The sequence below is a fragment of the Pantherophis guttatus genome, chromosome 13 (genome assembly GCF_059756535.1).
Source record: "Pantherophis guttatus breed Tessera chromosome 13, ASM5975653v1, whole genome shotgun sequence".
NCBI lineage: Eukaryota > Metazoa > Chordata > Lepidosauria > Squamata > Colubridae > Pantherophis > Pantherophis guttatus.
In genome coordinates, this window is record NC_142075.1 from 15,233,580 (window position 1) to 15,245,937 (window position 12,358).

Here is a 12,358-nt window from a genome sequence, read left to right on the forward strand (position 1 = left end):
TTGATAGTTCAGATCTCACCAGGCTCAAGGTTGAACTCAGCCTTCCATCCTTCCGAGGTGGATAAAATGAGGACCCAGATTGTTGGGGGCAATACGCTGACTCTGTAAACCGCTTAGAGAGGGCTGTAAAGCACTATAAAGCGGCATATAAGTCTAAGAGCTATTGCTAAATGCTATAGAGCAGGGGGCTGGATCAGATGACCTACAAGGTCCCTTCCAACTCTGTTATTCTATTCTATTCAAACATCTGGAAAGCGTTTCTGGAGGGGGAAAAAAACAACAACAATTCCCCTTCCCTTTTGTTAAAGAGAGGAAGAGGAGGAGAAGGATAAAGAGGGTGACCTCACATTGAAGTCATAAAAGGTCTGGCTGACATCACTGCCCTGCTGTTTAAAAGGACATTTGTTCACAAGGCAAGCCGCAGGAAAGCAAAGAACGTAAAGCTGTCGTGAGGGTAGAAAGATGAAGAGGGAGAAGGGGCGAGGTTATAAGAGGGGGCGTTCCAAAGATTTGATGTCCTCAGATGCCTGACAAACACTTTCTGCCGTCAGCTGTACCGTTTGCTCTTAAGGTTTTTCTTTTTTTAACCCCCCCCCCTACGTTTCGGCAAGTGTGATGTTAAGGATCAACAAAGCCACCTCCATCCATCCATCCAAGTCCTCTCCTCTATCTTCCCTGTATGTTTGCCTACGAAGTCCTGCCTGCCATGTCTTGTGAACGGTTGATGTGAAAAAAAGGGTGAGTTTTCCTCCTGCAGGGATCATCAGGGTTTCTCTTCGTAGAGGGGAAGGGTTCACACGCACGGGTTAAGCTCGGGGTAGCGGTCTGCTGGCTTGGGGCCTCGCCTGTCACGTGAACTCGGTGGTTACGGCTTGTAAAACAGAGTCAAAGGTTTAATAAAGGGGAATATTTGTAGCTCAGGGTTGATACGGGGTGAAATGTAATATTTGTTACTACCGGTTCTGTGGGCATGGCTTGGTGGGGGGGTGTGTGTGTAATGTGACTGGGTGGGTGTGGCCAACTTTTTTTTTTAATTTTTCAAAGCATTTTTTTCTAATGCTTTTTTTTTTTTTAATTTGATTTATATGCCGCCCTTCTCCGGAGACTCAGGGCGGCTTACAATGCGCTGAGCAATAGCTTTCATCCTTTTGTATATTTATACAAAGTCAGCTTATTGCCCCCACAATCTGGGTCCTCAATTTACCTACCTTAGAAAGGATGGAAGGCTGAGTCAACCTTGAGCCTGGCGAGATTCGAACCTGCAGTAATTGCAGGCAGCTGGTCTTAATAACAGGGTGCTTTAGACCACTGTACTACCAAGGCTCTTGCCTCTGCTTTGAAAAGCCTCTGCTGATCTCTTTGAAAAGCCTCTGCTGATCAGGCAACTCAGCTGGGATCGTCAGAGACTTTTCAAAGCATTTTTTTTAACCACCTCTTCGGCCAAGAGGTTGCAGAAAAAAATGCTTTGAAAAGCCTCTGACGATCCCAGCTGAGCCGCGCGATCAACAGAGGCTTTTTTTTTTTTTACTTTTAAATGCATTTTTTCATCAGAAGAGGTTGTAGAAAAAATGCTTTTAAAAGTAAAAAAAAAAAAAGCCTTTGATGATCGTGTGGCTCAGCTGGGCATGGGGGGGGGGGGCAGGGATTTTTGCTACCGGTTCTCCGAACCACCCGCCATCGCTACCGGATCGGGTGATCCGGTCTGAACTGGGAGCATTTCATCCCTGGTGACCAGGTGATCTAGATGTTTACTAACTTAGGTGACTTAAACTTTTAAGTAACCGAATATGTGGATCCTGATATGAATATCCTATTATTTGAGAAAATGGCACAGTTGTGGCTTTCCTCTGGTGATGTATGGCAAGTAGCAAAAAAAGTATTAGCGTTTGCCGATGTTAATTTATAGTTTCAGGTTTAAACAAATCACGGTAATTCAAAGAAAACTTTGTGATCGGGTGATCTAGATATTTACTACCGTATCTTAAAGGTAAAGGTTCCCCTCGCACATATGTGCTAGTCGTTCCTGACTCTAGGGATCGGTGCTCATCTCCGTTTCAAAGCCGAAGAGCCAGCACTGTCCGAAGATGTCTCCGTGGTCATGTGGCTAAACGCCAAAGGCGCACGGAACGCTGTTCCCTTCCCACCAGAGGTGGTCCCTATTTTTCTACTTGCATTTTTTACGTGCTTTCGAACTGCTAGGTTGGCAGAAGCTGGGACAAGGAACGGGAGCTCACCCCGTTACGCGGCACTAGGGATTCGAACCACTGAACTGCCGACCTTTCGACCGACAAGCTCAGCATCTTAGCCACTGAGCCACCGCGTCCCCAATTTACTAATTTAGGTGATTTAAAAATCTTGCACTCTTTCTCTCTCGTTTTTTTTAAACTCCAAAACTGTACATGACTTTCACAACTCGGCCAAAAGAAGAAATGTCTTCTGTTTTCTGACAGCAACCGAATTAAGTTCATTCCAGGGGTGAAATGCAGCCCTGTTCTATCCGGCTCAGCTGAACTGGTAGTGCCGGTGGCGGGAGGCTCTGCCCACCCACCCGGACGTCATCACGTCCTGTTTTTGATGCTCTGTGCATACACAGAGTTGTAACGCATGAGCAAAGCGAGTGTGCACATGCACACTCTCCCATTTATAAACTGGTAGTGAAGGTAAGTGGATTTCACCCCTGGTTCATCCCTTGTTTAAACGACAATACATTTTCTCATCCTTGATTTTGTGTTGTCGTCGGATTTTGGTGTGGTGAAAATATTGTGGTGCTAAAAAAAGTTGAAGCGTATTTAATTTAGAGAAAAAAAAAGTCTCCAACCAATCAGGATGTAATGCAGGAGTTGCTTGACAGCGAGATGGGCGGTGTATAAATTTAATAAATAATAAATAAACGCAATGCACAGTACACCCCCTTTTAAAAAGGCCAGGTGACTTGGCCTTCTGAAGCCACGTGAAAATCCTATGCAACAACTATTACTAATGTACGCAGAGAGAGATGAGGCTGATAAAATTGCATATATAGGGTAATTTTTTTTGAAAGCGATGCTGTAAGAATCTTGTCTCTTCTGCACCATTTATGTTTGATGACTTCTACAAAAGTCAGCGATGATGAAAAACCTGAGCCTCAAATTAACATAGGGAAAATGATTACATAAAGCCAGTCAGCTCGGTCTGCTTTGCTTGAGAATTTCTCTTCAAAATCTCAACCATTGAAAACTTAAGCAATCCTACTGATTTTTTTCTACAGGTAGTCCTTGTTTAGCGACTCTTCACACTTACCAAGGTAATGAAAAAAGTACCGTATTTTTCGGAGTATAAGACACACCTTTTTCCCCCCTAAAAGGGGGTGAAAATTTGGGTGCGTCTTATACACCGAATGTAGCCCCACCAACCCACTGCCCCCCTCCCCTTTGGCCTCTGCCTCCCAGCAATTTACCTCCTTGCAGCAAGCAAGAAGAAACAGCGCATTTCAGCTTCAGCACAGCCTAATTAGCACAAGTTGATTGTCCGTTGGATCGGCCTCCCAGCTGTTTCAGGCTGCAGGGATTGCTGTTGCCTATTGCTGCGCAGGCCTCTGCTGCTTGCTGCAAGGAGGTAAATTGCTGGGAGCAGATTTTTTTTCTTCTTGTGCTAATCAGGCTATGCTGAAAACGAAAACCAAAGTAAAGCAGGCTGTTTGCTGTAATGAGGCAAAATTGCTGAGAGGCAGAGGCAGATTTCTTTTTCTTGTTTTCCTCACCAAAAAAGATAGGTGCATCTTATAGTCCGGAGCATCTTATATTCTGAAAAATACGGTAACTTTGTGACCAATTTTTGCACTGACAACCTTTGCAGGTCTCTAAAGCAAAGGAAAGCTGAAATAAGGCCATAAATTGTGGTTTCTCTTTGTTTAACGACCAAATGGCTGGTTTCCATTGTGGCTACTAAACGAGGAAAGCAGGTAATCCTCGATTTATGGCCACAATTGAGCCCAAAATTTATGTTGCTGGGTGAGAAATTTGTTAAGCGGGTTTTGCTCCATCGTACAACTTTTCTTGCCACGTTTGTTAAGTGAATCTGGTTTCCCCACTGAATTTGCTTGTCAGGAGGTCGCAAAAGGGGAATCACATGACTCTGGGACGCTACAACCATCATAAATATCAGTCAGTTGTTAAGCATCTGAATATAAATCACGTGAGCATGGGAATTCTGCAAATGGTCATAAGTGTGAAAAATGGTCATAAGTCACTTTTTTCAGTGCCGTTGTAACTTTGGTCACTAAATGAACTGTTGTAAATCGAGGACTTACCTGCACTTGTAGGGAGAAATGTTGTTGCACACAAAACTGTGTCTAAAAACCGAGAGATCTCAGATCCCTCCCTCAAGGGATCCAGTGGTTGAGGCACATAAAACCTCTGTGAAAAAAAGAGTGGCTTGTTTACAACGGGCTGGCCAAGTATTAAACCTCAATCATAAATAGTAATTTTCAAGGGATTTACACTCTAATCCCGTACATCTCTATTCAGAAGGCCTCATCAAATTCAAGGACGTGTTCGCCAGCAAGTTAAAAGACATCATTAACCGAATCAAAGCCGAATGCTTAAAGACAAGCATCTCGAGGATTTGCAATTCTCCGGCAAGTGCCATCACCCGAGAAGGCAGCTTAAATGCTCGATCACCGAGGTTATAGAAACGGCAAAAAAACACCAATATTCTGAAGTGTTCGGTTGCCTTAACTGTACAGCTGCCGACCTGAGTTTGGAATGTTTAGTCCGTCGATAAACGAGGCATCCTAAAAAAACAACAACTTAGCAAGCAAAAGCGTAACTTTGGCCAACTTTGTCTGCAAATGCATTTAAGCTTTTCGTTCGGGCTGGCTGTGTTGTGTGAACCAAGCCATGTGTGATTCGTAAACCGTGATGAATAGCTTTGTGCATTGCGGGGACAAATCCTATCCTTTGTCACTGACTCGATAAATCATGGTTGGTTTGGTGTGAGATACCACTCGGAATTGCCTCAGATCAAAAGCACGAAGCAGACTGTGCTTCATGAAAGCCTCCGCCTCGGAAACACTTTCTGGGGTTTACAAGAAGGTGCAAGGATTCACACGTTCATTCCGTCACCCTCTTTTCCCTTCGATTTCGGTTCCCAGCCAGAAGTGGCTTATTCGGTCTGATCCCAGCTTCCTTCTCCCCCAAGTCTGCAATGCTCAGCCAATGCCCAAATTGGGTACTAGGACTACAACTCCCATCGTTTACACCAGCGGGGATGCTGACGGTCACAGCCCAACTCAACCGAAGCGCGGGACCTCAACACCCCTGGGCTACCTCGCAGGGTGGGTGTACGACAGCCCTCCCCACCCTTGCAAAGGTCCCTGCAGCATCCTTTTCCTTTCAGCAAGTTTGCACGGGCATCTGATCCTTCCCACCCTCCTCCCCCCTTGCATTCCCACAACCCCCGTTTTGCAAAAGAAAGGAAGGAAGGAAGGAAGGAAGGAAGGAAGGAAGAGATGGGAAGGGAAAAGGAAGGAAGGAAGGAAGGAAGGAAGGAAGGAAGGAAAGAAGGGAAGGGAAAGGAAGGAAGGAAGGAAGGAAAGGGAAGGGAAGGGAAGGGAAGGGAAAGGAAGGAAGGAAGGGAAGGGAACGGAAGGGAAAGGAAGGAAGGAAGGAAGGAAGAGATGGGAAGGGAAAAGGAAGGAAGGAAGGAAGGAAGGAAGGAAGGAAGGAAGGAAGGAAGGAAGGAAAGAAGGGAAGGGAAAGGAAGGAAGGAAGGAAGGAAGGAAGGAAGGAAAGAAGGGAAGGGAAAGGAAGGAAGGAAGGAAGGAAAGGGAAGGGAAGGGAAGGGAAGGGAAAGGAAGGAAGGAAGGGAAGGGAAGGGAAGGGAAAGGAAGGAAGGAAGGGAAGGGAACGGAAGGGAAAGGAAGGAAGGAAGGAAGGAAGGAAGGGAAGGGAAAGGAAGGAAGGAAGGAAGGAAAGGGAAGGGAAGGGAAGGGAAGGGAAAGGAAGGAAGGAAGGGAAGGGAACGGAAGGGAAAGGAAGGAAGGAAGGAAGGAAGAGATGGGAAGGGAAAAGGAAGGAAGGAAGGAAGGAAGGAAGGAAGGAAAGAAGGGAAGGGAAAGGAAGGAAGGAAGGAAGGAAGGAAAGAAGGGAAGGGAAAGGAAGGAAGGAAGGAAGGAAAGGGAAGGGAAGGGAAGGGAAGGGAAAGGAAGGAAGGAAGGGAAGGGAAGGGAAGGGAAAGGAAGGAAGGAAGGGAAGGGAACGGAAGGGAAAGGAAGGAAGGAAGGAAGGGAAGTGAAAGAAAGAAAGAAGGGAAAAGAAAGGAAGGAAGAAAGGAAGGAAGGAAGGAAGGAAGAGATGGGAAGGGAAAAGAAAGGAAGGAAGGAAGGAAGGAACGAAAGAAAAAAGGGAAGGGAAAGGAAGGAAGGAAGGAAGGAAGGAAGGGAAGTGAAAGAAAGAAAGAAAGAAAGAAGGGAAGGGAAGGGAAAAGAAAGGAAGGAAGGAAGGAAGGAAGGAAGGAAGGAAAGAAGGGAAGGGAAAGGAAGGAAGGAAGGAAGGAAGGAAGGAAAGAAGGGAAGGGAAAGGAAGGAAGGAAGGAAGGGAAGGGAAGGGAAGGGAAGGGAAGGGAAAGGAAGGAAGGAAGGGAAGGGAAGGGAAGGGAAGGGAAAGGAAGGAAGGAAGGAAGGGAAGGGAAGGGAAAGGAAGGAAGGAAGGAAGGGAAGTGAAAGAAAGAAAGAAGGGAAGGGAAAAGAAAGGAAGGAAGAAAGGAAGGAAGGAAGGAAGGAAGAGATGGGAAGGGAAAAGAAAGGAAGGAAGGAAGGAAGGAACGAAAGAAAAAAGGGAAGGGAAAGGAAGGAAGGAAGGAAGGAAGGAAGGGAAGTGAAAGAAAGAAAGAAAGAAAGAAGGGAAGGGAAGGGAAAAGAAAGGAAGGAAGGAAGGAAGGAAGGAAGGAAAGAAGGGAAGGGAAAGGAAGGAAGGAAGGAAGGAAGGAAGGAAAGAAGGGAAGGGAAAGGAAGGAAGGAAGGAAGGAAGGAAGGGAAGGGAAGGGAAGGGAAGGGAAAGGAAGGAAGGAAGGAAGGAAAGGAAAGGAAAGAAAGGAAGGAAGGAAGGGAAGTGAAAGAAAGAAAGAAGGGAAGGAAAGAAAGAAAGAAGGAAAGAAAGAAAGAAAGAAAGAAAGAAGGAAAGAAAGAAAAAGAAAAAGAAAAAGAAAAAGAAAGAAAAAGAAAAAGAAAAGCGAAGGGAGACCAGGAGGCGACAGCGCCGCCTTCTCCCGGGCTGGCACGTGTCCGCTTTCGCCCGCCCGCTCGATTCCCGCCAATCAGCGCCCGCCCGCGTCGCTTCTTTCGGGAGGGGCGGGGCTTGAGGAGGCAGGAAGGGAAATAGGAAGAGCTTCGCGGCGGGAGGCGGGCGGGGGGGGCAGTTGGAGCGGAGACGCGGAGAAGAGCGGGCGGCGCGGCGCGGCGCGAGACCACCAAGCCCTTCCTACCTCCTTCCCTCCCTCCCTCCGCGGCGGCATCGTCAGGTGAGCGAAAGTGCGCCTGCGCGGAGCGAGGTCTCCCTTGCTAGTTTGCTGTCTTTGCCTTCCTTTCCTCCTCCCCCCCCCACCCGCCCCTACCGGTTCGTTCCAAGAAGGGCCTTGGGAACCTCCGGGTTTTTTGTTTTTTTTTCTCATTTCCTTTCACTTTCTCCTTTTCACAGCCCCCCCCTCTTTCCAACATGCCCCCCCTCCCGCACGCCCCTATACCCTCCCCCTTGCATGCACGAGCCTAGACAAGCCTAGATTCGCGGTTTGTCCTACACGTGCATGCCCAAACATTGATCCAACCCTCTTTCCCCTTCTTGTACCCCGCTCATTTGCGGAGAGTAAGGAAGGTTTGGGGTGGGGGTCTGCATACACACACACACACACACACACACACACACACACACACAGGCTCTTCTTCCCCTCTTGTACCCCATAAAAATGCAATTAAATCTGGAGGTGGGTAGCACCTTATTAGGATCCGCCTAAAATCGTGCAGAGCCACTTGGCTAGAGATGGTGTTTTCGGCGCAAGCAAGAGTGAGTGGAACCGTTTTGGGCTGGGAGGTGGGAGGAGGAGGGTGGTGGAAATATTTCTTAACAGTGCAGTAAACTATTTGTAGCTGATAAAGAGACCCTTGGTGTGTATTTGGGTTTTGTGCATTCGGAAAGGGAGCAAGAATGCAACGGGTTGGGATTTGGTTACTTGGGGGCTTGTGTGTGAAGCCAGGCCCCGGTGGGTGTAAGACTAAGGGGTAGTAAATAACAACTAGGGAGATAGTTAAGGGACTTGAGGAAGTTTTGCGAGTTGTCGACCTTTTACGAACTTGTGCAAGGAGAGAGATCCATCTGGCAGGTTCCAGGCAAGGGGAAAAAAAAAAAAGATAAGGAGATGATGTAGGTTGTTGTTTTTGGGGGCCTGTTGTTTTTTAGTCTTTTTTAGTTTTTTAGTTTTAAATTGTCATTGGGTTTTAATTCAAATTGTTTTAAATTTGGGCCAAAGTATGTAATTCTTTTAACAATTTTAAATTTTGTATTGGCATGTGTTTTAGTTCTGGCTGTTCACCGCCCTGAGTCCACTAGGAGAAGGGCGGTATACAAATTGAAATAAATAAATAAATAAATAAATAAATCACAAGATAGGGAAAAATGTTTATATGGGGTGGGGGCTGCTTTGGATTGAGCTGTTTAAGAGAGTCTTCTTGGAAGGAAGAGCGGAGGAGAGAAGAAAGCAAGGGCTGGTGCCAAGGTCACTTTTTAAACATTCAGGCCAAGTTAGGTTTTATTCCCACCCCCCACCCCCTTTTGTTTTTCCCTGATCAAAACCTAAAAGTCTGAAGGAAGTGGGAAGGAGAGAGGGGTGGAGTTGCATCTGTGAAATTCACCCACTCCGTGGGATGAGTTGGTTTTGCCTCGGTTGCCCTTGGATGAAGTTATTGTCGGAGTTCAGTACTGATAAATACCCGACTTTTAAGAAGCTGGAAGGAAAAAAAAAAAGAGAGACAGGAGAAGTTGAAGGCGAAATGAGAAATCGCGCAAAGAAGTGAACTCTTCCCATCCCATAATAGCTTCCTCGAGGGCTGGGAAAGAGAGACATCTCTGAACTTCGAAGGTGGGGAAAACCCAATGGGGCGGGGGAGGGGGTCCAGGGAGGGGCAAGGACAACCAGAACCAATTTTTTCCCCTTCTTTTGCTACCAGAAAAATAGCATGTGTGTTTGGAGAGGCGTAAGAGCTCATCTCACACACCTGTAAAGGATGCTTCGGATGGATTGGGAGAAAGGTACACGAGAGAGGAACAGGGTAAATTTCACAAGAGAGATTCCCTTAGACCAGGGTGTGTCAAACTTGATTTCATTGAGGGCTAAATCAGGAATGCATGTGATCTCGGGGGGGGGGGGCATGGCCATGGTGGGCATGGCCAGCCTGACATCATTCGTGTCGGGGGGGGGAGGGTTCCTGTGGTAGCCCGAGTGCTCTGCAGCGAAAACGGGCTCCCGAGCTCCGTTTTCAGCTGCGAGGGCCTCCTGCAACCCTCTGCCAGCGAAAACAGAGCTCGGGAGGGCCCCCCCGTGGCCCCCGCGAGCTCCGTTTTCAGCTGCGACAACCTTCTGCAACCCTCTGCTAGTGAAAACGGAGCTCGGGGAGGGCCGCAGTTGGCCCTCCTGAGCTCCATTTTCACTGGCAGAGGCATCGCGGGCCGGTCCTTCACTGTTTCCAGGGCTGCCCCGTGGGCCAGATCTAGGCACCCCACTGGCCAGATCAGTCCCCTGGGCCTTGAGTTTGTCACCTCTGCCTTAGACCCAGCAAAGGTATAAGTGGATCTTGGTAGAGAGTAAGTTTGGGTACAAGGACCAGGTTCCTCCCTCCAAAATCCTGAAGCAAAGTGATAATGAATCCAAGTGGATAGGGGGGGGGGATGTTTCTTCCCCCTTCATGTTTTTTTCAAGTTCCGTAGCCCTTTGCGCTCGCTCAGCCTTTTAAAATTGGCCTTTCAGTTTTCTGTGTTTCCATATGAGACATAGCTCCATTGTTTTCAGAGGAGTCTGCAAACAGTATTGAGGCCGCAGGTGCAGTGGTGGGATTCAGCCGGTTCGGGCGAATCGGTAGTGCTGACTGCAGTAAACTCCGCCCACCCACCCACCCAATGACGTCCTATTTAGCCGCGTTTAGGAGGCCGTGCACATGCGCGGAAGGCGCGCGAGCAAAGAGCATGAGCAAAAGGCCGAGCGTACGTGGAAGCGAGCGCACGCACGCACGCACTCACATTTGCAAACCGGTAGGGAAGGTAAGTGAATCCCACCTCTGCGCAGGTGTCTCTATAATAAGGGACAATCGCTTTCGTAAAGTTTGAAAAGAAGCCAGGGATGGCAGCCCGATGAGAAGGCAGAATGTTGCCATTCCTTGCTTGTCCTTTCAACCTTACGAAAGTGGCCACCCCATGTTAACAGTGGTAGAGAAGGAAGGAAGAGATTGTGTGTTGTTGTTTTTTTTAAGGGCAATAATTCAGATGTGATCTTGGAAGGAACAGAGGATGCAACGCTCGGTCCCCAACTAATAAACAAGGTGACGGAAGTGAACTGAATCTTAAAAAGTTGTTGTTGTCCTCAGGTGCCCTGCCCTGGGAGCGGATGACTCAGTCAGGTGACTAACATCCGTGAAGCACTTAAGCCGTGGATCTGATGGAGAGTTTTGTTTGCAAACAAGCAACCTCGGCTCTCCGGGTAGGGCGAGCGATTCCTAAGAGCAACTTTTTAAGGCCCTGCTGTGTAGTTTCTGTTCCTCTTCTTTCATAGAAGTCTAGAACTGGAAGAGGCCATTGAGTTCAACCTCCTGTTCCTTGAAGGAATCCAAGCGAAAAGGATGGCTGTCTAGACTTCTTTGGAACATGTCCAAGGGAAGGAAGGCCCACTGCTGCTGGTAGTCCTTGACTTGTGACAGTTCATTGAGCGACTGTTCGAAGTTACAATGTCACTGAAAAAAAGTGACTTATGACCAGAAGTGGAATTCACATAATTGACTTACCGGTTTGGCCAGCACCAAAAATGTGAGTGTGTGCACACCTTTCGTGCTTGCGCCCAGCCTCAAAAATGTGCCTAAATAGGACAGCACGATTCTCCCGAACCGGCTGAATACCACCTCTGCTAATGACTGTTTTTCACACAACTGTTACAGCATCCCCATGATTACATGATCAGAATTGAGATGCTAGGAAACTGACTCCTATTTATGACGGTTGCAGTGTCACGTGATCACTTTTGGTGACCTCCCGACAAGTGAAGTCAATGGGGAGACCAGATTCACTTAACAACCAGGTTACAAACTTTGCAAGGGTAGTGAGTGATTCACTTAACAACTGTGGCACGAAAGGTTGTAAAACGGGGCAAAATTTGCTTAAATGCTTCACTTAAAAACCAAAAACGTTGGGCTCGGTTGTGGTCATAAATCACGGACTTCCTGTATCTGTTTGGGCTAAACTGAAGGGTTTTCTAAGTCTGAGATTGGATTGCTGGGCTGTCTCGCCTTCTTATCCAGCATTTGGAATCTTGGTACCCTGATTATGATTACAGGTAGTCCTCGACCAACGGCGTCCATGGGAACCAGAATTTCCATTGCTAAGAAGCAGTTTGTTAAGTGAATCACACCCTATTTTATGACCTCCCCCCCCCCACAGTTAAGGAAATCACACAGTTGTTAAATGAAGCACGGTTTTCTTAAACAAATCTGGCTTCCCCCACAGTTGGGGGTAGGACTAGATGACCTACAAGGTCCCTTCCAACTCTGTTAAATCTGCATAAATAGATGCCAGTTACCAATGCCTGAGGTTTTTTTTATTTTTTATTTTATTTTTATTAGTCATATTTCTATGCCGCCCACTCTCCGAGGACTCTGGGCGGCTTACATCAAAGACAGTATACTAAATAGCATATTGCCCCCTAACAATCTGGGTCCTCATTTTACCCACCTCGGAAGGATGGAAGGCTGAGTCAACCTTGAGCCGGTGAGATTTGATCCGCTGATCTGCCGAACTAGCAGTCAGCTGAAGTAGCTGCAGTACTGCACTCTAACCACTGCGCCACCTCGGCTTTGCCCACGTTACTGTGGGGATGCTGCAATAGTTGTTAAGTTTTGAACTGCTTGTTAGTTTTTTCAGGGCTGTTGTAACTTTGAATGGTTGCTAGACAAATGGCTTGTAAGTCGAGGACTATCTGATTATGCCCATTTCAGTGGGATTGCTTCTTTATGTTTGCTCCCATTTTTTTCTCTACAAAAAAAGATGTTGAGAACTTGGAAAAAGTGCAAAGAAGAGCAATTAAGATGATTAAAGGCCTGGGGACTAAAACATATGAAGAACGGTTACAG

The 12,358-nt window shown here is 47.1% G+C and overlaps 1 protein-coding gene across 5 annotated transcripts in view; it reads left to right on the forward strand.

Moving 5' to 3' along the window:
* The first annotated feature begins 404 nt into the window (after nucleotides 1-404).
* ZFAND6 (zinc finger AN1-type containing 6) overlaps nucleotides 405-12,358 on the forward strand; it is a 63,748-nt gene continuing 51,794 nt past the window's right edge. For 2 of the 5 annotated variants that reach the window (XM_034421399.3, XM_087877767.1), the window contains exon 1: nucleotides 405-738. The gene's annotated coding sequence lies outside the window, so the exon portion shown is untranslated. Of the gene's footprint in view, nucleotides 739-7,321; nucleotides 8,037-12,358 lie in introns of those variants that run through there. The other 3 variants (XM_087877768.1, XM_034421402.3, XM_034421400.3) reach the window with 3 other exon arrangements.